Source organism: Streptopelia decaocto (assembly GCF_964273445.1).
Source record: "Streptopelia decaocto genome assembly, chromosome: 4".
In the NCBI taxonomy this organism is placed as follows: Eukaryota; Metazoa; Chordata; class Aves; order Columbiformes; family Columbidae; genus Streptopelia; species Streptopelia decaocto.
In genome coordinates, this window is record NC_138658.1 from 19,194,539 (window position 1) to 19,222,300 (window position 27,762).

The 27,762-nt window shown below is 46.4% G+C and overlaps 1 protein-coding gene across 1 annotated transcript in view; it reads right to left on the minus strand.

Moving 5' to 3' along the window:
• The window catches only part of MAML3 (mastermind like transcriptional coactivator 3), a gene marked incomplete at its 5' end in the record, with an annotated part of 96,485 nt that overhangs the window by 10,832 nt on the left and 57,891 nt on the right, over positions 1-27,762 (minus strand). The gene's annotated exons all lie outside the window — the stretch shown is intronic.

Below are 27,762 nucleotides of genomic sequence, written 5' to 3' on the forward strand. Positions count from 1 at the left end.
GTGGACCAAAACCACGCAGCTGAAAGGAAGCAGCGCATGCAACGCCACAAACACCTTCTCCCCAAACGACCCTGCTTTCTCATGATGTTTCTAATCCAATTTGCTGCCTTTTAGCGCTGGGCGAATGAAGCGGTAGAAGGCCGAGGGCACACCGCTCTTCACGGGGCGCCACCCGGGAGCCCTCGCACCGCTCTCCCCGCGGAGCCCCGTGTCGCGCCCGGTCCCGGCGCTGCCGCCACGCCCGCCAGCGCCGCCGGCAGGTGTCGCTGCCGCCCGCGGCCCGGCGGAGCGGGACCGGCCTCTCCCCGGGGGAGCGCAGGGACCCAGCCCCACGGGGTCTGCAGCGGTGACCGGAGCTTGCGGGTTAAAAACTGCCCCCTCCCGCAAGTCCGACCCGGGCGGATCCCGCTGCTCCTCCCGGCGGGGTCAGCAAGGCTGTGACATGAGGCTCCCCGCTACCGGGGAAAAATGAAGTTTACAACGACCCGGTGCCTCCCTTTGGCATATAAGGAGGGAGCTTTCCTGAAAAGAAGATGGCCAGCTAGGGCCATATGTAAAAAGACGACGATTTGGAGGGTTGATTACGAAGCGGCAGGTGTAGTGTTGTTTCCTCAGTGCTTGTTCTGCATTCTCCTGGGTGTGATTTTCTGTACTGTCCCATCTACCTTCCACGTGACAGTACTGAGCACCTCACAGTCCCCCACATGTGTTACCCCTGTGACAGAGCAGCACTGGGTGATGCTCACAGCCTGTGTGCAGCCTGCATGGGGGCCCTGGAGCCAGCACCCCTCGCCACAGGGCTGGCTCCGTGTGCTCTGACTCACCTGGGCACCACCTCACAGAATCACAGAATGTCAGGGATTGGAAGGGACCTCAAAAGATCATCCAGTCCAATCCCCCTGCTGGAGCACAAACACCCAGATGAGGTTACACAGGAATGTGTCCAGGTGGGTTTTGAATGTCTCCAGAGCAGGAGACTCCACAACCTCCCTGGGCAGCCTGTTCCAGTGTTCTGTCACCCTCACTGAGAAGAAGTTTCTTCTCACATTCAACTGGAACCTCTTGTGTTCCAGTTTGCACCCATTACCCCTTTTTTTACCAGTGGTTGTCACCGAGAAGAGCCTGGCTCCATCCTCGTGACACCTTTTATAAACACTTACCCCCACGCCACCAGGAACCCTATTGTCACCCATCCTGCACCAAGCACCTCACTAGCACCCAGCTCTGCATCGTGACTGCTCAGTGGTGAGGGAGAGATGAGTAATGTTGAGGTTAGCTCAGGCTGGCTTCCAGTAAGACAAAAAAATAACCCAAATCAAACCTGTGCAAGAGTCGCTCCACAAGGCAGGACCCCCTTTTACAAGTATTTGGAAAGCCACTAGCACATACCAGCTTGTGGTGATACCAGTGCTCTTCACCTCCTCCTGGGTGAAGTAAGGCAGAGTAAGCACCCAGAGAGCTGCTTGCTTGGCAGGACCAGCTTTAACATTTGCTCGTTATAACCTCTTTAATTGTTTTACAGAGATGGGTACTCATTCAAAAACACTAACTTGATGGAAAGGTCCTATATCACTTCAGGAACCTTTGTGCAAAACATTCCAGAGTGAGTTTAGATTCATCTGCTGCATGGACAGTTTGAGTTACGTCAACAACTGTGTGTTTGGAAACATAGAGAAAAGTAACCTTGTGACACCCTCCCAAGCCAGTCAAGAAAAGGGTTAAAAATCAATGCTTGAGTGTAGCTTGGGAAATTAGGATCAGCCTTTCTGCATGAAGGTCAGGTTTTCAAGGACCCTTCTGAGGAAATCACCAGAAAATACAATTTGTCCTCATCTCTGCTTCACACAGATATTCCTCTCCTGCTGAAAGGCAGTACTCTGATATTTAGTTTCTCTTTTTAACATCTGCCCTGGTGTGAACATTCCCACTCTGATACTCTTTCTACTTCTCCCCCGATCCCATCTTATGCTGCACTTCACAGCCTGGTCAAGTGTGGTCCCTGCAGCACAGTGAGGGCGAGGGCTGTGTCTCCAGCCTGGGGAAGGTGGCAGCTGCTGTGGCTTCCCCGAGTTGGGGACAGGGAAACACACTCGCTAACCAGCCCTCAGCCGATCGTGCATTGAGTTCTTTCACCCATCCCTGTGGATGAGCCCCTGCTTTCTCTGCTTGGGGGACACACGCACACATCGTCTCCAGCAAAGCTGGTGGTAAAGGCTTTTTCCTACCACCCCCTGGCCCTCCCCCGACTTCTGATGAAGTCATCAAGCTACAGATTGCATAACTGATGCACAGGACTATGTTGTGTTATACTGGGAGATGCGCCAACTGCTTCCATTTATAGACAAAAGCAACGCCACAGTGCCAAATAATGGAGCCTTTGCTGCAGCCACTACTAGGAAAAAGAAAAGGGGGGGGGGGCGTGGGAGGGCGATGGAACAGGAGCCAGAGGGCATGCTGTGAAGAGACATCACCCGGAGCTTCCTCCACCCAGCCTCAGCGCACAGATGCCTCTGGGGCTGCAGCCCAAGTCCTTGCCGAATCACCTAAAAATAAATCTTATTACAGAACTACTGTCCTGGCTCTTACGCATGCACATGTATGGCAGAGGGACAGGCTCACCCCATGGTAATGCTGCAGAAGGCACTCCATTCTGTATCATATTATGTTTCAAATTAATTCCAGAGTTTTTTTTTTTAAAGAAAGCTTTGAAAGGAGCCCTGCTAGCTGACATGAGCCCCAAGCACTGTGCAGCAGCTGGAGGAAATACAAAGATTAGCACAAAGGTGTTAACTTCCAGTCTTGTGTCATTAGTCATTTCAAGGCACAAGAGTTTTACCTACTCATAGTGAAAACTTCCTGTTTCCAGTTTTAATAACAGGTTTAAAGCCAGGCCTTCTTCATCAAGACAGAACACCACCTTCCCACCCAGAATATTTTTTCTTTCCATTTTTTTTGGCCAAGGCTCTTCCCAACAAACGATGAAAGGCCCTACTGACGTCACTGGGAGCAGCCCTGGGTTGTATGTCCTGAAAACAGGAGCATAGCCCAGGCATAAAGTCTCTGCAGGCAGAAAAATGCTCCCCAGCACCTCTGCTGTCCAGCACTGTTAACCTCTGAAGGGGAGTTCTAAGGCCATGCACAGTCCTAGCAGCAGCGTGGGCCCACGTGGCCTTCTGGGTCACCCCAGCTACCCGGCCACAGGGGTGCACATACACCCTTCCTCCACTGTTCCCTCCGGAGGTCTGGCACAGAGGAGAAACCTGGAAGTGGGCTGCGGGGTGCATGCATGTATCTGGAAACTGGTGATGAAAGAGGCAAGGCTGAGCTCTATGTGGCTGCATCTTACAAACCATGCCTGCACCAGGCCCAGATGCAGGAGCTGAGCACCCAGGAAAGAAATTCAGGCGACATGCAACACTTACAGTTATAAAGCTCCAAACGCAAACTAATCCAAGCTTCCCCAACAACTCTCTTTGCTCCAGTGCTGCCTCCAAGCTCCCTCATCCTCCTGCTGCACCCTTAGCCTTCCTGCTCCTCCTCCTCATTCCTTGCCTTTTCTCCTTCCTACACCCTCTGCCCTGCCTCTGTACTTTTCCCCTTTCTCCACCAACTGGCACAGCTGCCTCTTTGCTCTCCAGACATGCTCATCATCACCCTAGTGAACGAACTGCACATCACCGTGGCAGCTGACAGTGGGGGTACCCAGCAGCCCATGCCCACAGCCTGACTCACCCTGTGACTCAGGCTGCCGCCGCTCGGACGGATCCCTGGGGATCCACAGCAGCAAGGATCCACCCAGCTCGTTCCCCCAGGGCCCTGTGCTCGCGTGGGCACGGGCACAGAGCTGTGCCCTGTCTGGGTGTAGGCACGGTATCCCTGAAAAGAGAGACAAGATATCCTGGAATGGAAAACGCATCCTGTATTCTCAGCCCGTCTCTCATCAGTCTGTTATATCTGGGGAGATGGTATAGCGTGACTTCTCATTTTCGCTCTGGCTATTTTCAACAACACCCAATGCCACTTGGTACTACTCTCAGGCTGCAAACGGCTCTCTCCTGATAACAGTGGCTTGTGCAGAATTACACATGCTCAAGCCAGGAACAGTGAAGCTGCAGCTTCACTGTGAGGTCCTCACCAAGGGGCAGGAGAAGCCAAGAAGCCAGGGGGATGGTTTCAAAGCCTCTTCCCCTGACCCAGCCATGCCACAGAGTAAGTTTGAATGTACACACTGGGCCTGGCTAAGTCTCCCAGGGATATTGCTGGCCCCCACCCCCCGTCTCCACAGCCTCAGGCACCCACTTTTACAGCAGCCCAGGGTTAGAATGAAGTGCTCGACCCCTGGGAGCAAAACTAGATATTGAAAGAGCCAAGCTGCTGTTCTCAAAGCCAAAAAAGAATGTCAGTTTCCAAATGGTCAGCATAACATATCTGGACTGGTTTGTATAGCTGCAGAGCACCCAGTAAGATGGGCTGTTATAGGGACCTGGCTGCTTAGTTAATGTCTACACAGGAGTTTCTCTCTGTTGATAATCTGATCCTTAGTTAAGCAACAGGAGCATAACTCCTGTACCATCCCAGCATATTTCCAGGGATCTTCTGGAGCGAGGAGAACCTCCGCAGGAGTTCAGAGGTGATTTGTCCACATATATGTATAGTTATACACATTAAACATAGGTCACTTTAAAAAGAGAACAAAGGGGAGTAGAAGAGGTATTTCCCTCTTTGTCTCAAATTTTATATGCTTCTTCCTTATCACACAGTGATTCATTCCATCTCTATGTCATTCAATCTCCCAACTACAGCTAAAAGCAATCACACAGTTTTCTTTCAGAACAAGCAGAATGACCACCAGAGGATGCCCTGAGAGCCGGGCAGTGGGGTGCAGGTAAGTGCAGGCAGGGACCAGCCAAGCCTGCTCATCGTCCCTCCGTGCACCGTCTGACAGCCAGAGCCCTCGCACGTGGCAAGCCGGCTCTGCTCCGGCTGAAGGGCAGGGAGGCAGAGCGGGATGCTGGGGAGAAGGGGGCTGTTCCATACAACTGCTGGCAGGAATCCATGGAGGTTGGGTATTTCACATCTGGAAACAAAGCATTTCCCAAAAAGCTGAGGAAAGGAGAGGCTTCGAAGTAGAATATTAATGTGCAAAATGGACAATCAGGCATGAGCTCGCTGTGCCTTTCTGTGGCACGTGAACTAATGCAATCCTTGAATATACAAAGAGTGGAAGAGCAAACAGAAGCCAGGAGGTGGCTTGTACTGCACACTGCATTAGAAGGATGATACTAGAAAAACACATACAAGCAGATGTATATATTTTAGAGTCAGATCAGAAAAAGAAGATACACAAATGATTTGAGGCAGAAAGTGTCTGCCAGCAAGTGTCTTAAACAGCTCAATCCATTTAGCTTACCACAAAGAAAACTGAGGGATGCCTTGACCATGGCATATAAAAATACGTTCATGAGGGAAAAAAATCCTGTAAAGAGTTATTTTATCTGGTGAGGAAGGCAAAACCAGATACAAGCTGAAGACAGATTCAAATCAGAAAGCAGAAACAAATTTTTACCCCACGGTTTCATTACCCATCAGAAATGGCAGATCTCCACAATTTGACGTCTTCAAAGATGACGGCCTTTCTGGATAAACTCAACTTAGTGGTGTGATCGGATGTCCTGCAATGTATGAGATGGAGCAGCGCTGTCTGCCCTCACCTCTGCCCAGCTCTGAGCTGCTGCTGCCCCTGCTTCTTCATCCTGGGGCTCCCAGCTGCTGCCTGTGTGTGTGTGCGTATGTTAAAAAAGGGACTCTTCAAGCTAATATTGGGATCAAAAGTATGGCTCTATTTTCATATACTGTGTCACAGTGAAACACCATCTCTACCCAGTGTTTTCAGAGCAGCCTGAAAGCACATTCCTATATTCCCTCAGAAATATTTCTATTAAATTCCTTGTAATGTTGTTACTTATTGTGTCTGGAGGGATCTTAATCCCTCTCTCTCAGGCTGCCCAAAGCAAAGCCACCTTTCGCAGAATGGTACCATCTGACAGACAAAGGGAATTACAAATCCACTAATTTCAGACTTTGTGTGTGTGTATGTGTGTGTGTGCCCCGAAAGAGCCAGCACACAAGACGAAAGGAGAGACTGCGCTGGTTTGCAACTGGGAGCCTGGCAGCCGGCTCTGCAGAGCCCATCGCTTCACCTGTTTCCTCTGCCATCCCTCCTCCGGGAGGGCTTACAAACCTCTCCTCTCTCCGGGCCTGGTTGCCATGGTCTTTCATACAGTATCTGAGTGAACACCATCCCTCTGACGTTTGACACCAGACTGCTGCACGCAGCCCATTTGTTTTCCTTTCACCTCCCTTCGCCTCCATCTCTCCTCCCCGTGTTTTCAATACAGTTTATTCTTTCCACAGAACAAACAGGATCTGTCAGACTATTATTTCTGTGTATTTTTGTTCGTTCATCGGAGGGACTAATTTCTTCATTTCTGGTCTCAAGTATATAACAAAGGGTTCTAAAATGAGCAACTGTTTTTCTAATGCCATTTAAACAGTAAAGACCATCAGAAGTTCATCTCAAAGACTGTAAGGCCAAAGGGCCTGTCATTTTTCTGGTTGGCACCAGAAGCCCTGCCTCCCCATGCTGTTGCTTTTAGCACCCACTTCTGCCTCAGCACAGGGGGCTGACTCCCCAAATCCTGAGCGGTGTTGGTGGGATTCAGAAATGCAGCATTTCCACAGAAGGCTGCTGAACTTCCACCAGCATAATTAGAACAGGCTCATTTCCTCTTTTACAAATAACAACTCTGGTGTTTTCTCCCCTCCCCCTTTGGAACCTCTGCAGGGGAAATCACTCCTGCTTTTGAGTTTTGTTTATCCTCAGTTTCACCAGCGAGTTCCAAGGTATGGTGCGTAACGATATAATGGTTTGGTTTGTGCGCTGAGGAAGAAGTGTTCATTTATCTCGAATAACTAGTTTCCTTATAATGGCAATTTTTGTGGTCCTATTATTTCTAGGAGAAAAAAAAAAGGGTCAGCCCAAATTAAACACAAAATAGCCTCTTTACATACATCTCTTAAAAAAAAAAAAAAAAAAAAGGCCGAGAAATAAATATACAAATATAAAAATATTTGTGGAGTGTAAAATTAAGTAAATTAAGTCAAGCTCTTCTTCTTTGCTTTAATGAGTTACAAACCTGGCTCAAGCAGAACCTCTGGCAGGGCTGTGGTTATCAACCAGTACCTGCTCAGTCAGCTGTGGGACATGAACCTCGTGGTGGTCCTGGGCCAGTCGCCACGGATATGCCCCATACACACTGTGTATGGCAGGGGCTAGTAACTGAGCTACCAGCTTGCCAGAAGGAGCCAAGAACTGAGCAGGTACCGAGCCCTTGCAACTCTGGCACATCTGTGAGGCGGCCAGGGCAGCTTCTGACGCTCCCACCCAGCCCCTGCCACAAGAGTGCTCTACAATCTCACCTGCTCTTGAGTTGTTTGCACCCGCGCTCATGCTCCGTGAAATGGTATTTTACATAATTTTCTTGCAGGAGTGAACTAATGGGGTTAATCAAGCCATTAATTTGACCCACAGAGGGAACAGACAAGTTCCTGTGAGGCAAGCCCGGGTGTGGTTTTACAGCGCATCACTTACTCAGAGGTTACTCCCACATACAGCTCCCGCTCCACAGGAGTACGGAGCAGCCCTCCTTTCCCTGAAGAGCAGCCACCTGGCATTTCTGTCTTGGGCAAGAGGTCGGAAGGGGCTGTGATGTGCCACAAAGCCAGACCTTAACTGGCCTCTTGGCACCAGCTCTGCAGCCCTGCTCTCCAACCCGCAGCGCTGATTGCTGAGCTCTGGCCCCTGAGCAGGGCTGGCGGCAGGGAGGGGAAGAAGGGTAAGGATTTGAAGAAACACCGGAGTGCCCAACCTTATATTTTGTACATATTATGAAGGCTGTAATTACTTCCCTCAAAGACTGCTGCGTGAAGCTGTGCCATCATGACATTTCACAGCGTGCCCCACCGCTGAAAGCAAGCAGCCGCCTTCGGGGTGCAAGCAGCAGGAGGAGAGAACTGAAAAACTAGCCCACACTGTGGCTTTTCCACACCCTGTCCCCACTGCCTTCCACCACAGGCATAGCTGAGGCCTTTCAAAGGGACAAATCAGGCCACTCCAGAGGAGATGCAATTTCCCTCTCGGTGCCAGCTTGATCCTGCCTTGTCAAATTCCTCTGGGGCTTTGGAAACTGGTCCAGGAGCAAAGCAGAGCAAGAACTGAGCTCAGGGAGGCTGCTGGACCCTGAAGCCTGTTAGAAATTCTCCTGCTAAAGGTGTTCGCTTTAATCAATGCCCTCCTCGAGTCCATCTTGGAGCAGGAGGGCGGAAAACTCAAGTAAAGGATAATCACAGCTAGCGAGCCCCCAGGAAAGGGGAGAGAAGAAAAATGGAAGGTGAAAGCAGGCAAGTAGCTTAAACAAACAGTCACACAGGGCCAATGAAAAAGGGGAACAGAGGGAAAATGACACAGTAAAAATAAATGCTATAAGAGAAATAAAAGCTTCTAGCACACACAGGGAAAAATGTGGGCCTGGAAAAGCAAAAGTATGAGGCAAAGATGCTCTAATGGAGTTCTCTAGCAGCAAGCACTAACCCATTACCAGCAGCCCCTTTCCTTCTAATAGCTGGAGCCTGTACCACATTATCACCTTGTACCCCATGGAGTTTGCTGGTCGTTGAGGTATTTCACAGAGCCTGGCTCTAGCTCACGCCTGGCAGAGGCTGCCTGAAATCTCCTGTGGACACTTGCAGAGATTTTTTTTGTTTTTACTCTAGGTGAAATTTTGCTAAATTTCCTCTTGGTTGTTTTGTTTGAGCATAAACAAAAGGTATTTTTCACACTTAAGGGCATTTTTCAGATCCTTTTCTCTGTGCTATGATAAATGAAATCCCTTTCATTTTCAGAAATTCAAACTTGGCACTCGGGTTGCTCCTCAGCAAGCAGCATGTAATTTGCCAAGCCTGAAAGAATCCTGGCTGAGAAATAAACACAGTGGGCCATATGCTCCCTTTCCTATATGCAGAAGGCACCTTACCTCAAAAACTGGGAAGAGGCTTCAATTGCCCCATGTCATTGCTTCTGTCAAGGCAAAAAAATTCCATGAGAAAAAAATAACGCAAATGTTTGGGGTTCTCACAAATCTCTCTGCATGCCTCCAGGGACCTCCCCCTGCATTGTCACTGACACTGTCGCTGGCTTTTGGCCCGGCAGCAATGCAGCAAGGGGTCAAGGAGCGCATGTGCTCACAGCAAAGTTGCGTTATCTTTATCAGTATTTCCTGGCACAGCTTGCTTTGCAAGTGAACGATCCGCATAGCACGACTGTTCTGAATACTACTCTTTTCCAGCTTGTTCACATCGTGCCCTCATGGGAGGAAGATCACACACCAGAAGGACTTGGGTGAAGTGAGGACTTCTTTCTCCCCCCTTTGCCTCACCAAATGACTACGGGAATTGCTGTGCCCATAAGAAACACAGAGGGAACGTGCAGTACCTCAGTTTTCTGGTGGGCTCTGGCAGATGATGAGTGTGACTGATAAAAGCACCAAAGCAGACACATTGGTGCTTATGATGAACAGTCATCTGTACAAATTCAAGCATACATTCCATGATCTTGCCCTGTCTGACACTGACTTCAAAGAATATGAATGACTCTCTTGTCTTTGGTTAAAGGCACTTGTCCGTGCAGCCTCTCTGCAGGTGCTATTTCAGTCTGAAATCAAGAGCCAAACGGTAGCCAGCAAGACCAAGGGAAGTGGTCTTCTGCTGCAGCTGCCCAGCAAAGCCACACTGTGGTTTCAAATAACTGATAAACTGGCTGGGTTGGCACACCAGGTCTATGATTTCATGAGCTAGTTCTTCTGACATCCTTGAATCCAGGCTACCCAGATCACCTAGTTAGAGTACTTGGAACTCTTTCGATTTTTCTCTCACCTTGGACATAGTTTTTGTGTTTCTATTAGCCAGCTGGCCTTTGTTTTGACATTCAATCTTACTAGCCCTAGTGAAAACTAAGACAAGGCGTTCTGATTTGGGCTATGCCTAGGCTGTCTTTAACCTTGACATGCTTTTCACTGCATGGTTCCTCCCTTTTCTCTGAGGTCTCCTTTATTTGTGTGGCTAAGGAAAACTCCACTATTGATTTAATTTCTCTTGCAAGGCCTAACTCAGCTCAGCTTTTGGCAATAAGACTTTATCTCTAGACTTCCAGGTCTCATCCTTTGGTGATCAAGTCCTTCTGAGGCTTTCTGGATATCCTTTATACCTCTTCTGAGACAATTACTTATCTCTTAAGCTTTAAACTGTCTTTTTTTGTCACTTTTTACTTCCTCCACACCACAAATGCTTTTTTGCCTCCTTCTATTCTGCCATCTTCCTAATGCATACTCGTGTTCACCAGCTTAGCTAGCTCTCACAGCCGCAATCCCAGCTGTCTTTTTGCAGCCTTTGACTCGCTCCTCAAGGCCTGCCTTCACTGAAGAGACAGGTCTCTTGATGTCTGCACAGGACTGTTAATGTCTCCCATGAACAAAGCAAGCTGTGATGTCCCTCTCCCCTTTGTCTCGGGCCGTCTCTCCCCACCTGGCCACAGAGGCGATGGCCTCATCACTTGTCCCCAGCCCTTCTGCTTGTCCTGGCAACTTCGCTGCGTCCTGTCTTCTCATCCCCTTGCCTCCATCTGCCTCCTTCTTTTTATCTTGCTCTCCCTTTGCAGCACAAGCATGTTGTAACTTCATGCTTTAAAAAAAAAAAATCCAAGCAGCCCTTGACTCCAAATGACTCTCCAGCTCTCATCCTCTTCTCACTGTCATCTCTGAGGTTATTGAGTGTGCTGCCTATGATTTAAATGATTTAGGCTGAATTTAGCCTCCATCTCAAACATAAAATTATTTTTCAAACAGGCTTTCACTCCTTGTCTGTCACAGAAACCATTATAACAGCATCTCTGATGTCCTTGGTCTGGCTGCAGCTCTGCCCTATTGCGCCAGGCTCGCTGCCGTAGCCTTTCAGCTCCTTCTGGTGCCGCTGACCACACTCTGCTAGCAAAGCCTGGCCCTCCTTTCCCAATGCTCCTGCTTGACTCCAACACCTTCACTTGCTTCCTCATTGTTTCTTGGACCAGTTGGTCACTACCCACCCTCCCACCCGCTGCTGTTCTGTGGCTCTGCCCCCTCATCCCTCACCTCCTTTCCCTCTCCCCGTGCCTCTGAGCAAGCTCACCCTCCATAACATGCTCAAGGACTTTCTCTACGGCAGCGGCTTGCAGGCTTACCTCTCTGTCCCAGGCCAGTTCCTGTCTGTTCCAACTAAATTCATGCCATCTCTGAGATCATCTTGTGGATATCTGTCAGCTCAAGCTCAAAGACCTACTCCCTAGGTCTCCTCTCCTTCCTGTTTCTTCAGTCCCCGTGGACAACACTATCGCCTGCCTGTCACTCAGCCCATAACCTGGTTGTCATCCTTGCCTCAAACCTCCCTGCAGAGTCCCACAGCCAGGCCCCATCGCCTCGCACCCTGACGGCTGCAGTCTGAACGCTGCTTGCAGACAGCCAGCGTGCTGCTGCCCAGGTCCTTTTCTTTGCGTGTCATCTTGATTGTGCCAGTCTCCCTCTTTGCAGCCCCTCTTGGCTTCCCCTGCTTTTGGATTTCAGCTCCCTCCCTTGCTCTCAAATCCAGCTGCAGCATATGCCACCTCACGCACCATCTTTCATTCACTGCTGAGACTTTTCCATCACCCTATCCTGACCCACTCTTTTCTACATGGTACATTTTAGCTAGAAGTGCCTTCACGCTTTCCTCTCTGCTGGACTTCATTTTGGGGAGGAGATTCTCAAAACCATACAAATCTCACCCTGAACTCTGCCCCTAGTATAGTTACATTTGTAGAAGTTTGTAAAAATTCCTGTCTCCATGATGTCCAGCAGTCTCTTCTGTTTCCTTGTACTCTCTGGTGTGTTTGTCTCCCTGTGTTATCTCTTATCTTACACTTAGGTTGGAATTATTTGGGGGGAAGGAAATATATTTACATCCTGCATCTGCAGAGAGCTGAGCACAATGGGATTCTGACACTGGGACTACAACTCCGAGGTGCCACCCATTGTAGTGCAAGCAGTTGCAAATATGACTTAAATCTGTGTACAGCTAAATATACTATTTCATATTCTGTAAATGTGAGAACAGCAACATTTCAATGTGCCCTTGCTCCACTTCTTTCTCTTTTAAAGGACACAGTATTATGATGAGATATCGTATGCTGAAAAAGTCAGGAAATGCTAAGTTACGGTTCCCACGGCAATTGTAACTCAGCCTCACACGGTAAGGCACAAAGGTTATCACCATATACAATAACAGAGGATGCTGAACACATGCAAAGTGACCAAATTACTGCTGTGGCAGACACCAGGTCTTTGAACTTCCATGCAGGTAAAATCTGAGATATTTACTGGGCTTTTAGCATTTAATTCTAGAAATGTGAAGTCCTACACCCTATAAATAAAAGTCAAAATTATGTTGCATAGCAAGTAACCAGTCCCAGCAGTAGCTTGTAGCCCTCTTTGCAGAAACACAGCTAATGGCAACAAGAAATATTTCCACTGCTTTATGAGCTCTGGTAACTGTCAACTGAGAGAGGGATCTGCCGATCAGAGAAATCTGGGAAGACATCAGTGTGTCAGAACAAGTGAAAAGACTTGACACAGAGGGCACATTTTTGTTGAGCAATTTGCATTAGCACTTCTGGACAAATTCTACATTTCACATGCAATTCACAAACCAACAGCAGCACTGCTAATTGGTGCAGTTGCCACTCAACTGCAGTGCCTTGTTTGAGCTATCACTAAAGCGAATGAAGACTACAGACTTTACTTTAAAAAATGCAGTAATTATTTTGCAGGCTTTGAGATGGGTTCTCCCTGCCCCCACTTTCATCCTTATAATTTCATTATCTCAATACCTTAAAAAAGGACCTGGAATAGAAAAATACAAACCTCAGAAAACTCTCGTTGAAGTTATTAAGAAACAAAAAAATCACAAACAAAAAAACCCTCAACTGTTTGCAAAGAAAGACGTTCTTCATTAAAATAACCATTAGTCCTGCCGTCACCATGAATTTGACTGCATCCCAGAGTGCCAACCTGAAAAAATAACAGTAAGTGGCAAAGTACTGGTGACTGAAAATGCCAGCCACCTAGCTAAGGCTGTGCTCTGCACATATCTAAAAGGCTGATGGGATGACAGAGTCTCTCTGCTTCCTCTTAGGTGGTATTAGAAGTTATTGAACTGAAAACAGGGCAGATCTCTCATCCATCATTCTTTATCTTCTGTAAAATCGAGTCCTCTGAGAAAAGGAAAGAGCTTCCATGCTGCAGCTTTCTATCACCGCTGCTCAAATGCTCAGGCAGCTGCAGCTCAGCTGAAGGAAGGTTTTGCTGAACTCTTTTTCATAAAGTTGGATGGCTATTTTTAGGCCGTATTTCCTTTAGTCCCCTACAGCGCAAAATCCAAAGGAGCTAATGAGATTGGCAGGTGCATAGATTATTGGTGACCTCCTCTAGCCCAGCGTTCATGTTTCCTTACTACATTTTTTTCATAATGCACAGTGAAAAAGGGAAAGCCTAAAATTAAAGATTGTCCTAGCCAGCCTCAATACCTTTCATATTCAAATGCTCAATGAGGCACCAATGTGCAATAGCTAAAAATGGAACAGTACAAGGAAAAAAACAAAAACAGAACCAACAAAAACCTCACACTATACAGATACCTAAATCTAAGTAAATCTAAACCTGAAGAACTTGATTTTTAATTGAGTATTTTAGCTGCATCTCTACAGACAAACAGGTATCTGTAATGTTCTTTCATTCTGTCCCTGATCTTTCTGCAGCTACAAAAATCCCATCCCCTTTCTTGCTGCCCTTGCATTCTCCTTGGCCCCATCCTACTAAGGGCCCAGCCTCACTGTTGTGGAAGTCACTAGCGAAGCCACATCTTATCCATGGCTCCCCACAGTGCTCTCCTCAGAAAGAAAAGAACCAAACCAAACAACAACCCAAGAGAAACTACAGTTAAGCTACTGTAATTCCCAATCCTGATCATGAGTGGGTCTGAATCCTGGATATGGACGTGATTTCATTTTCTGCAGTGAAGCAAACACCAGACTGTTGGGCAAACTCCTGTAATAACATCTTTGTGGTATAAATAATTCAGTTTGGGCTTCCTTCTGCCACACCCTAGGTTATAGGCACAGCAGTCACATTTCAGTGACTAAATCTTGATTTGCAGGACCAATTATTTTGAGTACGACTGCACAGTCTTCTCCTTGTTTGGAAATCGGTGCTCTGTACACCTGAGGCTCCCCAGGCTGATCCCATGGTTTTCAGGGAAATGGAGGCTGTTAGCTCGGTGTGTGCCCTGTCCCGAACATGGGGGGTTCTGCAGGGCTGCTCCAGAGGGCACTCCAGCCCAGCAGGGCTCTCCTCTCTTGGCCTCCCTCCAAGCATCCCTTCAGTGAAGCACTGGGCTGAGCTCAGGCTCTGGCCCCAAATTCCTCTCCAGGGGAGCCTCTCTCTTTCCTCAGCAGGCAGCTGAGGGAGAGCAGCTTGTGAAAGCTCTCCCACTGCTTCCCATCTGTCCGTACTTGTGCAGCGAGGTGGGACAGGCTGTAAAGTGGGAAAGGCGGGGGTTTTTTGAAAGCTTCCCTTTGTTTGAACAGCAGCTCGCACAACAAGAGTCTGGATCATCACTGCAACCTCTAGGCATCTCAAGAATATACACGGAGCAAACAGTAAGACGTTTAAAAACCATGCAGGTAAACAGTCTTGGAAACCTCCAAGCTTTTATCTGGTAAACAATATCTCCCCAGTTTCACAATTTGCAGATTCTTCCAGACCTGAACCTGGGTGAGGGGCCTCCAGGTACTGAAAATGAGTTTTGGGTCCTCATTACCATGCTCACCAATATGCAGCAGTAAAATGGAGAGCCTCTGAAATGCCCAGGGATATGGGTTGCCTCCTTCCTCCCAGCTACTTTATCCTCTGCTTCTATTCAGAAGACAAAGAGCTGATACCTCAAACCCTACACAAAGAAAAGCAAACAGTGCCTCTGAAACCACAGGCTGTACTTCCTAAGGGTAGAAGAGCAGGGCTCCAATTTACCAGCACATGGTGCGGCTGTCAGCTGTGATTCTACAAAAAGAGCAGAAGACACCTTTGGACCTCTTAATATCTTATTTCTGACATATGGAGGGACTGGGGAGTTTGCAGTTTCCCACCTGCTTAAATGTAATTCACTACAAAACATCAAACAGATGCATTCAGCGCTTTGTAGACATATCATTACCTTATGTGTTCATGTAATGCGCATCTGTAGCACATTGGCAGTACACCTAGTTAATGTGTGGGAGACTCCTAGGTTCAAAGCCTCCAGTGTTTCTTTTGTTCTCTAATGAATCCTTCTTTTGTTTAGCTCCCCCTCCCCTTAGGTTGTAGCTGTAACACTGTCATTAGCATCTTAAAAATCTTTTCCTCCAAAACTACCTACAACACTGCAATAAGCTGGGAACATACTAGGAAGCATCTAAATGAATCAAGATTCTTACTTAAGACAGGTTTAACAGGTCGGGGTTGCTATTTTCAGCAGCACTGTTGCTTAGTTAGCAAACCTGGTAATCAAATATTCCCCTAAAACCCAGGTGAGGTGACATTCCTGTGCCATATTCCAGCTGTTAAGCTAGGTTCCTAACGTTTCAAATAAAAGATGCATTCATTCCTGCTAGGAGCCCTCGGAGTGTCACAATTTCTGTGAGTCTCTGCAGACTCCTGTCTGCTTCTCAGCGTCCAAAAATCAACATTCAGGCCCTTCCATGGCAGCCCACTGAAACGTTGAGCTATATATTTTGTGTGGAAATTTTCACTGGACTTCAACCTAACGACCTCAAACCTGATTTCATAGATATTATGCATGAAAACACATGCGACATCTGCAACAGACTGGCAACTGTGGTGTCCACTAGATTCACTGTCCTTCCCAGTGCTGGCATCTTCCTGGACTTCACCAAAAGGTACCAGTTACCAACTAAGTTCTGGGAAACAGGTAGCAGAAGATGCTGGTAAGCAAATGTTATCACAGATAGGCACGAAGACAGAAAGACTTTACTCCTGTCCCAACACCCATTAGTCTGTGAATGAAATGCAGTGGGGGGGGGGGTCATTTAGAAAAACGCAAAGCTTCAGTGGGCTGACTCCACTTCTTCCCAAAGTTGTCAGACCTCTTCTCCAAGACAGCTTGGGGGCTGCTAGAGATGGCCAACAGCGCCAGGGCAGGAAGGCCACACCATGGGCAGAAGCATCAGGACTCTGAGTGCTCTGCTGCTTACACCTCACGGGCATCTCTGGCAACGTAACCGCGGTGCTCACGCTTCCATGTGCTGTATCTGAGCAACTGTGCACCCTAACGAGGCAGTTCAGCTTTATAAAAGAGGTTTGTGATTCTTAGCCAGCAGAGTGATATATGCCTAACTCTGTCAGACAGCTCCAAATTGTAAGAGAATCAGCAGATTTCAGCATTCAGTTTGTCAGTGCAAAAAAAAATCAGCTCGTTAACAAGCACAACACATTAGCAATGTGCATTGTTGCCCTATATTCACTCATCAATTAGCTTTACTATCTTTATTTAACTCTAAGTGGCGTGTTTTCTTTGCTGGCTTCAGTCCAAAATCATCTGTTACTCTGAGCTGAGGCAGTAGTATGTGTTCTCACTGCTTATGATGAGACATTTCTCTTTCTAAAAGCATAAACACACCACCACCTGAAGAATGATGTTGTGACGATGCTCAGGAAAAACAGACAACCGTAAATAAAACCCATTCTTCCTCTCTGTGGCTTTTCAGAAACAATTGTGCAGCAAACTCCAGCTCCCTTGGCTAGGCACTAAAACCAGCAAAGAGGTGAGCTGAGGCAGAGCCCCAAGCCTTCAAAAGCTGCTGGGGGAAGGAATAGAGAGCTCCTTGAGTGCCCCTGCTTGCTGTTGTTCCCCATCCCAGCAGAGTGGGAACCTCTGTCCCGCAGCTCTTGGCAGCCACTGTAAGTGCAGAGACAGCTTCAGCTACAGCTCAGCCGGTACCAGCCTCCCTTCTGAAAACCAAACAGCACCAAGCTCATGCAAATCACAGCTAGATAAGCAAGACCTGCAGCATCTTCAGCAGGTGCTGGGCATAGACATGTCTGCTTTCAAGAGGAAATGACCTAAGATTTACAACTACAAAAGCAAGGTATACAAATAGAAAGACTAATTAGCTTTTCCTCTCCCTCCAAAACATTTTCTTATGGCCTAAAAATACATCCTATATCTTACATGGAATGAAGAAACGTGCATTGACTGTAAATAGCCACATCATAATAAAATCACCTCTGAAAATGCAGGAAGCAAAGATGTCCCATTCCCAGGCTTGTACTCAGAAGAATCACGAAGCTCCTCTGAGTGCTTGGCACCAGTTTGGCACCAGTGCTAGGCAGAGAAACAAGGCAGTGTTGTGTGTTTTTACTGTTATTCCACTCACTGATCTTAGACTGCTTCAAAACTAATAATCTGTTCTTTCTTAAAAGGCTGTGGCCATGCCGACTAGTACATGTGAAAAGCTACAACATTTTTCTGAAGCCAAAGTCATTGCCCACAAGATGAAAACCGTCATCCACAACCGGCTCGGTAGTTGAAGCTGAATGCAGAGTGCAGTGCTGCAACGGAGGTTGCATGGTCTGGTTCCACCAGAATACAAACAAGATAAGTGCAGAAAGAGGTCCAAAGATTATTTAAATGCCAAAACAAACTTAATTGCCTAACTAATCGAACGATGCCCTGCCTCCTTCAGAATAACTCAGCCAGTTCAGCACTGGAAAAAAACTCATGTTGACACTGCCCTTGTTTATTTGGCTGTGTGTCAGCCCAAAAGGGTATATTTAGCTTTAGCGCGCTTGCAGGATTGCATCTTGCAGCTCAACAGGAAATCTCTGGAGTCAAAGCTAAAGATATCACTGCACGCTTGGAAATTTACGGCCAGCTGTAAAAGTGGAGCTCTGGTGGTCAGAGTGCTCAACAGCCGCCTTTTAAATGAGCGAGGAGGCTGAATTAAACACTTCACTGTACCGAGTTCGTGGCAGGCAGGGTGCACCCGTCAAGCTAAAAATAGCAATAGAGGAGGCTCTTCTCTTGCTGAGATAATACTGAATTGATACATCCCGTTCCCATTCCCAAGCTCGTGCTCACGAGTAGTAGGTGGGAGGGGGAGAAATCTGAGGGGTGAATGTTGGGCACCACACACGCATGAAGGGTTGCTGGAGGGGCACAGAGATCTCCTCCTCTGAAGCCTTCAGAAGTTTTAACAGTTGTCAGACAGATATGAAAAGAGATAAACCATAAAAAAGAACATGCATTCCACACAGGTTTTCCTTTCTATTGAAAAAATCTAGAGATGGGCTGTGGCAACAATTCCAGGGCAAACGAACAGAGAGAGAATCCATTTCTTTTGGTCTTGCCTGTCCTCGATGTTTCTAAGCACCGTTTTGCCTGATGCTCCAGTGGCTCCTAAGCACATCCCTCCAGCACTGGGCAAGCACAGGGCACTTCAGCTGCAGCCTCACCTAGTGACTCAGTCTCAGAGAAATACATCCAACTAAATCATAGAATCATTTTGGTTGCAAAAGACCTTTAAGATCACTGAGTCCAACCATTAACCTAGCACTGCCAAGTCCACCTCTAAACCATGTCCCTAAGAACCTCATCTACGTGTCTTTTAAACACTTCCAGCAATGGTGACTCCACCAGTTCCCTGAGCAGCCTGTTCCAATGCCTGACAAGCCTTTCCATGAAGAATTTTTTCCTAATATCCAATCTGAACTTTCGCTGGTGCAACTTGAGGCCACTTCCTCTTGTCCTATCGCTTACATTACTCAAGGGAAGAATCTACTGAGATGACTTTTGTGCTAAAAGTTGAAATGGTTAAAACAGTAACCTGAAACTCACATTTCTAAGGTCTCTCTCATTAAGCCAGTGATGTTATCCTGGTGGATGTCCCACAGCACCCAAAGAGGCCTGTGGTACCGTGAGATGATGTCAGCCATGTGCCCGAGCACATCATGCCACAGTTATAGAAAAGCATGAATGTGACCCACAACCATTCTCTCCTGAGATAATGAAAAGCAGGATGTAAAAACAGCTCTTGTTTTCTGTTAACAAGTGCTTTCTTTCTCTATCTTATCATTTTTTTCCCAAGTGATGGTTATCTGACTGTTTGCATTTCATCTCAGCTTTGGGAATGCTTTGTACAGTCCAAGTAATCCAAGTAAACCAGAGCACACCTCTCTCTGCTCAGTGACAGGACAGATATGTATGTTTATGAAGCAAAATCAAAAAGCAGTAAATGTAAACAAGCAGACCCTTTTTGAAGAGCTCCTTGGGATACGAAGTGTTCTGTCAATAGCTGTTTAAGGAAGTACTGTGGCCTTTGAGTCTTGTATGATACCAAAAAAGCAACTCTGTTAATCTAAATAGGATTAACCTGTTTTCTTGCAAGCTAAAAGCTGCTGGTGCCACCCTGCCTACAGCTGACTGGCCTCGTGAGAACAGACTAATTTCTCCAAAAAAGCCCAGAATTGCATTCCTTGTCTGCATGCAGCCAAACAAACCAACCGGCAAAAATCTTACTCAGAACAGAACAAGGGAAAAAAGAAATTTCTCTATTCTATTTAACTCCTGCTTCCTTTGAGCAATGTGCTAAAAGCACAGGTTAAGGAGCAGGCAGGAGAATGAGAGCAGGCTGCTTGGCTAAAACCGAGGGTTTTGCTGTGGCCCAGACAGTGCCAGCTTTTCTGGATCCCAAGACAAGCCTCTCCTTATTTCCAGAGCTGGGTGAGACGGAGCGGCAGAGACCCGTGAACCTGTCACGGCTGTCGGGTGCTGACAGCTGCGCATTCCCCCTTCAGCAAGCTGTTTCCTCCTTGTCAGGTGCAATTTGAGTGCTACACACCACCGGGCACACATTCAGCCCATCGTTACAGGCGCCTTTGCCGTGCCAGAGCAAGGCTTGGAGGCCGCCAGGGGATTTAAGGGAGGATGCTGAGGCAGGGGCCAAGGCTGGCCATGCCCAGCTGCTTTTGGCTGCTCCCACCACAGCTCTGCTTGTTTGAGGAGACGTTTTGCCTCTCAGGGGCTGTACCAGCGTGTTGTGCCACCAGCACTGGCTTATTGCTGGGGCCCCAAAAGGAAGGAAACTTCAGCAGTAAACAGGAGACCCCCCAGCAGGGAGAAACCCCGCAGATTTTCCACGAGTGGAAACTCGAGAAGGTGTGGAGCTTCTCTGCACTGGTGCAGCCACCTGGGTGCATGCCGGGGTGGTGGAAGGCTGCCCAGCAGCTTGCTCTCCTGGGGCTGCTCTTCAGGATGGTGACAGCTCTGCAGAGAAAGGCGCTGCGATCCCAAAAACTTGCTGTGCCAAGTCATGACCTGATTGGCAGATGATGGGAGGCAAGTCACAGTCTCCTGTGTATGCACCAGATGCTTAGACTGCAAAACTGCTGCTTTGGTTAAGCTGCCTATGCTTTCTATTATGTGATGTACTTTGAGCTAAAAAGGCTCTCCTTGGATAATCCTGGTGTTTTAGAGCTTTACCGCCAGGAGTGGTCTCTAAGGACACTGTTTAGAGAAGTGTCGTGTCTGAACGACAGAATCACAGAAGGCAGAGATGGAGAAGATTACCTAACCCATCTTCTCAGCTTATATGGGGTTGCTCCCAGGAGGACTTTTTAGTCCAACACACAGGAATTACCGTAACGAGAGAATCTCACAGCACATCAATGCTCCTTAACAAACAATGAAAAGCCTGGGAAGAGGAGGTGATCAAGAACTTTGTGATATATGCCCGTTAGCAGACAGGTCCTTCTAGAGATGGCCTGAAGAGTGTTCTTGTTAAAAGCCAATTGGATGACTGACATTTTAAAGAAAAAAAGATACGTGTGTCACTTTACACCAGCTTCCCCCTGGCTCAGTTCAGACAATTACAGCTTAACTACCAGGGTTAAGTTGAAGCCTTCCACAATGCCAGAATATGAGATATAGAGGGACACTGTCAACTTCTTTGAGTACTGAAACTGTAGTTATGAGAAGGGGAAGCATTCTCTGTCACATTTTTCACATCTGAAAGAAGTAAGCCAAAGTAGTTACAAAGGGAAAACATGGTGGGTGTTTTTCACAGCAGCCTTTACCTGCAGTCTTTCATTCACCTGGCTGCTGTGAGAAGAGCCCGCTCAGAAACTCTGGGGTAGAGCTGTTTTGCCATTTGATGAAGGGAAAACGGTGCCTTTCCCACAAGCCTCCTCCTGATGAGATCCCTCAGAAGTTTCCCAAGCAAGGTTCCAGCAGAGCCACCGTCACACCATCCACAAGCCTGCCAGCTCTGTGTCCAAGGCAGCTTCACCACCCTAGAAACCACATCCCTGCATGTGCAGCCACGTGCTGCTGCTTCGCCCTCCTTCCTTGATGCACTCCTTGAAGCTCACACTGGGCACCAAGAGAGGGCAACCAGGATCCTACCTTTAACCAAAAGAGTCTGTTCACATGCACAAGATTCCTCTGAGTTTTGTTCAACTCTAAAGCACCACTGAGACACGGCAAATATCTCTCAATGGCAAGGTGAAAGACAGGTAAGAAAGAGGTCTGAAAGCTTTTGGGAGTGAAATGCCATTCTCGTGCTATTAAAAAAGCAGAGAAAATAGTCAGGCTTCTAATAGCTTGTAATGTACCAAACAACACCAAGCTATAGGTACCACTGGAAAAGATATGGCATTGTGGAGATTACTGCTTCTGCAAGAAAATCTTGAAAGGACAGGATGCTCCTGGTTTCTGAAGTGCTGCAAATCTCAGTGCTGTAGCTCTCTCATGTTTCAAAATCGGGACCTGGTCCCTCCTTCCTCCATCAGACAGTTAAGGATATAAAATAATACACCTGCAGCTGGTTCTGCTCCAGACTTAAAACCTTACATCCAAGGAGTACAGAAACTTGCTTAAAAAACACAAGAGCTGAGGGAGACATTCAATCACCTGACTCCAGGAACGAAAGTCTTGGAAGAAAAATCAATGGATAAAATCCCCAAATATGACAACATTACTACTCTACTTACACATGGCCGGGTTCAGAAAGGGTAAACAGAAGAGACTCCGTTTTCTGTGAAGAAGCCCAAGAAGGCAGAAACTTAAAAGCAAATGATGTAGGAAAGCTATTAAATTTATTTCTAGTGTTGCTGACATAACTAAATGTTATGATGGTATTTAGCTATGTTTAGAAACAGAAGATAGGTTTTGCTGTTTATTTAATAACATTTCTTAAGACCTTTTCCCCCAAATGTTTAAGTAGTTATCTGCAGCACTAGAAGTCAAGAAATCCAAGATGCAGCCCTTTGCTGGCACAGAATCCACTATCAGATCCCGAGCATATCTATCCAGTGGGGATGACATTTCCAGTGTGTTGAGACATGAGACACATGTGCAAAGTCCTATTGCTTCTTCCACATGCATTTCATCTGAGGGCAAAATCTGTTCTTGGACGCTTGCACAAAGACCATGCCAAAAGCAATGGACGTGCACGTACGCTTTCAAAAAACAGGCTTTGGCTTCCTGAAGGGAAAGTTTTTGTTGTTGTTTGGTTTGCAGCATGGGCCTCTTTCCAAGGGCACAGGGAACCACCCTCCTGCAAAACAACAAATTACTCGTGTTTCCCTCAGCCACACACGCACTCTATGGAAACTTAAGAGTATTCATCTGGGAAAGCAGGGAAGGACTGCACCAAACTCTGGGAGGAAGGTTCTATTTCTTTTTCTCGTTGTTAAATAATCTGCCTCACCTCCAGACCACAATACATGTGGCATAGCTTTAGCTTTAATTGCTGTCCAGACGCATCTCTGCTTGCGAGGTTCACGTGGCTACCTCACCCCACGTAGCAAACCCCAGACTTCTCAGGCCATATGGGACCCCAGGGGATGTGCAGTCAGCAGTAACCCTCCACAAAGAAATGGTGCTTGTGCGGGATTTTACTGCTGTGCCCACTTCCCATGCAAAGAAAGTACAGGGGCAGCCAGCTGAAGGAGCGGAGAAGAACAAATTTATACTTTCTGGGGCAGCAAAGTCACAGTAACCTTCTGTTCACATCTTCTACAAGAAAGCTGCTTCTTTATGCTGACTACTTTCTACCCACTCTCAACAGCTCCTTGTTTTAATGCATGGCCCATCCTTGCCCTCTTCTACTTTCCAATATTAGCTTGCAGCAGCTCATAAAGTGCTCCAGGATTCTCAGCTGCAACACGGATCCTTTTGCAACAGAAACATCTGGTTTTGGGGACTCAGCATGCAGACACGCATGTGGCCCTGTCCCTCACACCAGTGCTGCAATGGCATCTTGTCTGCTGACCCTAATGAAATTTGTACTGTACAAATCAGTCCAGACAAAAGCCAACAATGTTAGACACTGGAGATCTCAACTAGAATGAACACGACAGATGACCCAATAGCACACAACTATTGCTGTCACCAAATAGTCTTGACTGTCCTCAGAAAATCTCAACTCATGTCACTTTGACACACTGTGAAAATTGCTTAAGTAGGTTTCTGATGCTCAGCATTTCTAAATCTTCTATACCAGTGACTAACACCTTTTTCTCTAGAAAATGCAGTTTTCCAGAAAAAAACATTTCAGAATGTGGGGTGGCAGGAAGGACAGGACAGTTCAGAGTCCTGTCGCAGTACTGGGGTCATCTCTGACCTACCCATTTGGAAATAAAAGTCTCACTCATTATTCAAGTTTGCGCACATACTTAATCACTGGGTACAGTATTAAGGCCTTTAAAAAAGTGCACATGTCAGAAGACAGACCTGGACAGCAGTGTGGTCAGGCTGAGATTACTCAAAGGTTCAGCAGACAGAGTGGTTACGAAAAACAAACACCAGCATTTATTTACAGATCCACATACCCACCGGCTGGATTTTATTTTCAGCCGCAGTGGGATCTTCCATGTATGTAGCCTTTGAAATATGAATTTGTAACTTTATTTTGGGGGACAGTCTTCAAAATAATTTGTTACCAAATGTCATGCTCTTGAGTTTACTTCAACTACCGCTCCTTCACTGTGCTAAAATAATGAATAATAAATAATGAATAATAAATAATGGTAGCAGCAGCAATAGCAGCAGCTGCAGAGAGACATCTAAACCAAACCCACACTACAAAAGGAAACGAATAATATCTGTTTCTCTCTTTCTCTTTTAATTTATTTTCCCATTTTTTACGATGGGCTCTGCTGTTGTTATTGTCCACTCTGTCTTTTGTTTCCCCTGCTTCTTTCTACAAAGGAATGTAGAGGTCTCTGAGGTCAGAAGACTTCACAACATCTGCTTATATTACATACTGTTACTGGAATACACAACTAAATATTAATAAGTGGGTAAATCTAATAGAAGGTGCCCCTAACAACCTTTGCTCTTACTTTTCTCTAGATCTTATGCCTTTGTGGCCCATCCAGGATAGAGATGATGTATGTCTATTCAGACAAATATTAGTCAGCATACCTATACCACTGGACACCCATTTAGTTTATTATTCTTCCCTCCATCACCTCAGACGCTGTTGAAACGGAAAACACAAGTAAAACAGGGCCCAAAGGATGAACACACACGATGCCATCTGATTTCTCTTCCCAGGAGCACTGGGTCTGTTCCCCAACGTGCTCGGTCTGCTGACAAGTCGCTTTTCCTTGGCTCGTCACACGGGAAACCACCAAGGTTGCATTGTGGTCTCTTCTGGCTGACTCATCCCTCACACCATGACAGGACCGAATGGCTCCTACCAAGCTAATAAAAAACCCCATGTACGTGCGCGTTAGAGCTCTCAGAGAGAATTACAGCCTGCGGAGGCAAGACAAAATACTTAATAGGTCTGAAAATGCTGGTGCAAGAGCAAAAGAAAGCGTAAGAAAGATGTATCCCTCTGTGATCAGAACCTGCTCCAGCTCTGAAAAACAGCCATCTGTCTGCTTGCCCCCTCTCCAAATTTGACTTAAAAAGTGCATTTCAAGAGAACAGCTCAGCAGGGGCTTTTAGCCACTGAAATACTAAATCTGGGACTTCCATACAAGATGCAGGAACAGTCCTGTGTGATCTGTACACCAGGCTGATTACCAGATCTTTGTTCCCTAAAGCAGCCCCAGTGAGGAACACTACAAAGGCTGCGAGCTCACATCTCAGAGGAAAATGGGTGATTCACTCTCACCACTAAATGGACACCACTAAAAAGGCAATGCACAATCTTGTTGGCTGGGAAAACAGTGACATTATTTCTAAACTGTGGCCTCACAAAGTGCTTTCACAGATGGGCAGAACAGGAATGCAGAGATTTACTTAAATACTGGGACTGGGTAAAAAGTTTCTTTTGAGTCTTCTTTTCCCTGGAAAATTATCATTGCAACTGCATAACATTCATCACAACAGGTTCCTGTTTTCAAGGGAAAAAATAAAAAGTTTTGCCAAATACTGAGGAAAAAAGTGCTTAGAAAACAGAACACTTCAGACAAATCTTCCAATTTTCAGCAAAACACTTCCACATTTTTTCAAGAGTTTCAATAGTTTCTACAGCAGAAAAACTGATATTCTATCCAGCAGTACTCAATGGCAATTTTTGTCCAGTGACACTCCTCTAAAGGCAACCTTCTAACCACAGTCAGATGAATGGCTTTGACGACGGCTCAGCATTTAACTTGATACATCGCTGTATACAAAAGCAAACAACAAAAAATACCCCAGCACAAATTAAAGAGCATGTGGAGACCATTTCTAGAAGGTAAATTCCAACACTTCTTTGCAAAAGTTGATTCATTTTGTGACAGAAGTGGATCTGTTCTGTAACAATGAATGGATAGTATAACTTGACCTGCTTATTGTAATGCTTACTATATAGTTGTACTCATTTAATTTCATTAAAGGCTACCAAAAAAAGCAACCAGGAAGAAAACAAGTAGTCCCAGCAAGCCATGGATTAGTAATCACAGGTCTGCTGAGAGATGAAACTTGCATTATTGGCGCTGAAGATCCTACCTCCTGCCTTTAGCCAGCTAACAAATTATTTGGAAAGGACTCCACACTAATTGGTTGTGAACAAGAACAAAAACTGATGAAGTTCAGAAAGGGACTCTATGAAAGTGAACAGGACTTGCTAGGGAAGAAGACTGGGAAGGACATCTGCTGGGGGTGTCCTGAAAAGTCTACCTAAGATAACATCTGCTGGTCAGGTAGATGAGCATGTGCACCACTGATTTAAAATGTTTTATCCACAGGATCTGTTCCTACTGTTAAAATAAAGAAAATTTTGTTTGCCACTGGCCATGTGCTCCTACAAGGAAGAACCAAATTTGTCAAAACTCAGTCCAGCTGACCACAAGATGGTCCCAGGGTGAGAGCGGGAGGGTTTCAGACATGAGTCATGAGAAAGATAAAAGCTTGATGCTCAAGCCTTGCAAGACAGACTTGGATAGCCCAGGAAGGGAGCAGAGCAGTTACTAGCTCTGTTGCTGTGTCATGCCTCACTGGACAGTTGGAAGCTTCAAAAAGTTGAATTTCATGACAGTATTCCACTTAATAAATGTACAGAATTAGTCTGAAGAACCTGGAGGAAGGGAGATATCGGCTGCCTTCCGGGGCACATCAGGAGACCAGAGTCCTGTCTTTGCCCTTGCATGTGGCATTCTTTGCATACTAAGAAGGCTCATAGAGGTGTTTCCTTTTCTAGATACAGAACTATTTTTTACAAAGACAGTAGTCTGGAATCAAGCTAGGGTACTGATAATTTACCATTTGAAGCCAAACAATATAGACAATGCAAACACATGTTACACTGACCTTTGCTCTCCCACAAGCGCTCTTCTCTATAGAGATAGATAGATAGATAGATAGATAGATAAGAAAGAAAGAAAGAAAGAAAGAAAGAAAGAAAGAAAGAAAGAAAGAAAGAAAGAAAGAAAGAAAGAAAGAAAGAAAGAAAGAAAGAAAGAAAGAAAGAAAGAAAGAAAGAAAGAAAGAAAATAAAGCAACAAAAATGCTCTTAAACTTGAATATTTTTAACCATCATGCTAGGGGAATCGTCCAAGGGCACTCTGTTTATCAGATCTAGATTCCTGACAGAAAAATGCTATAGCTGTTTCATTTTTATTAAAAAAAAAAAAAAAACAACAACAAACGTAACATGCCTGTGCAGTAGAAATTATAGACAGTCCTTCAGAGCAGACAGTGAGAGACCTGGCAGCTCTCTCTGGCTGTGTAGCTCAGTGTGACTAACACAACCAAATGTCAACACAGGCTCCCTAAACCCTTGCCCAAACTAATCTAGTAGTAGCTGTTCCTGGTGACGGTGAGTTTCTTAAATCGAAGTTCCAAGCAGCAACTTGATGGATGCTCTGCTCCAAGCAGTGTGGAGCACGACCACGCTGGGTGAGCTGATAAACAGCCACGCTGTGCCGATTAGATCTACCCGCTCCTCTGCCTCTCAGGACGCGGTGCCACATTCAAGGTTCACAGCCCAGGAACGTGCTGCAGAGCCTAAGCCTGTCCTGGCACCGACTGAAGCCAAGGGCAGTAAAAACCACTTTGGCTCCTCGTTTGCAGTCAGGCTCTGCTTTTACATGG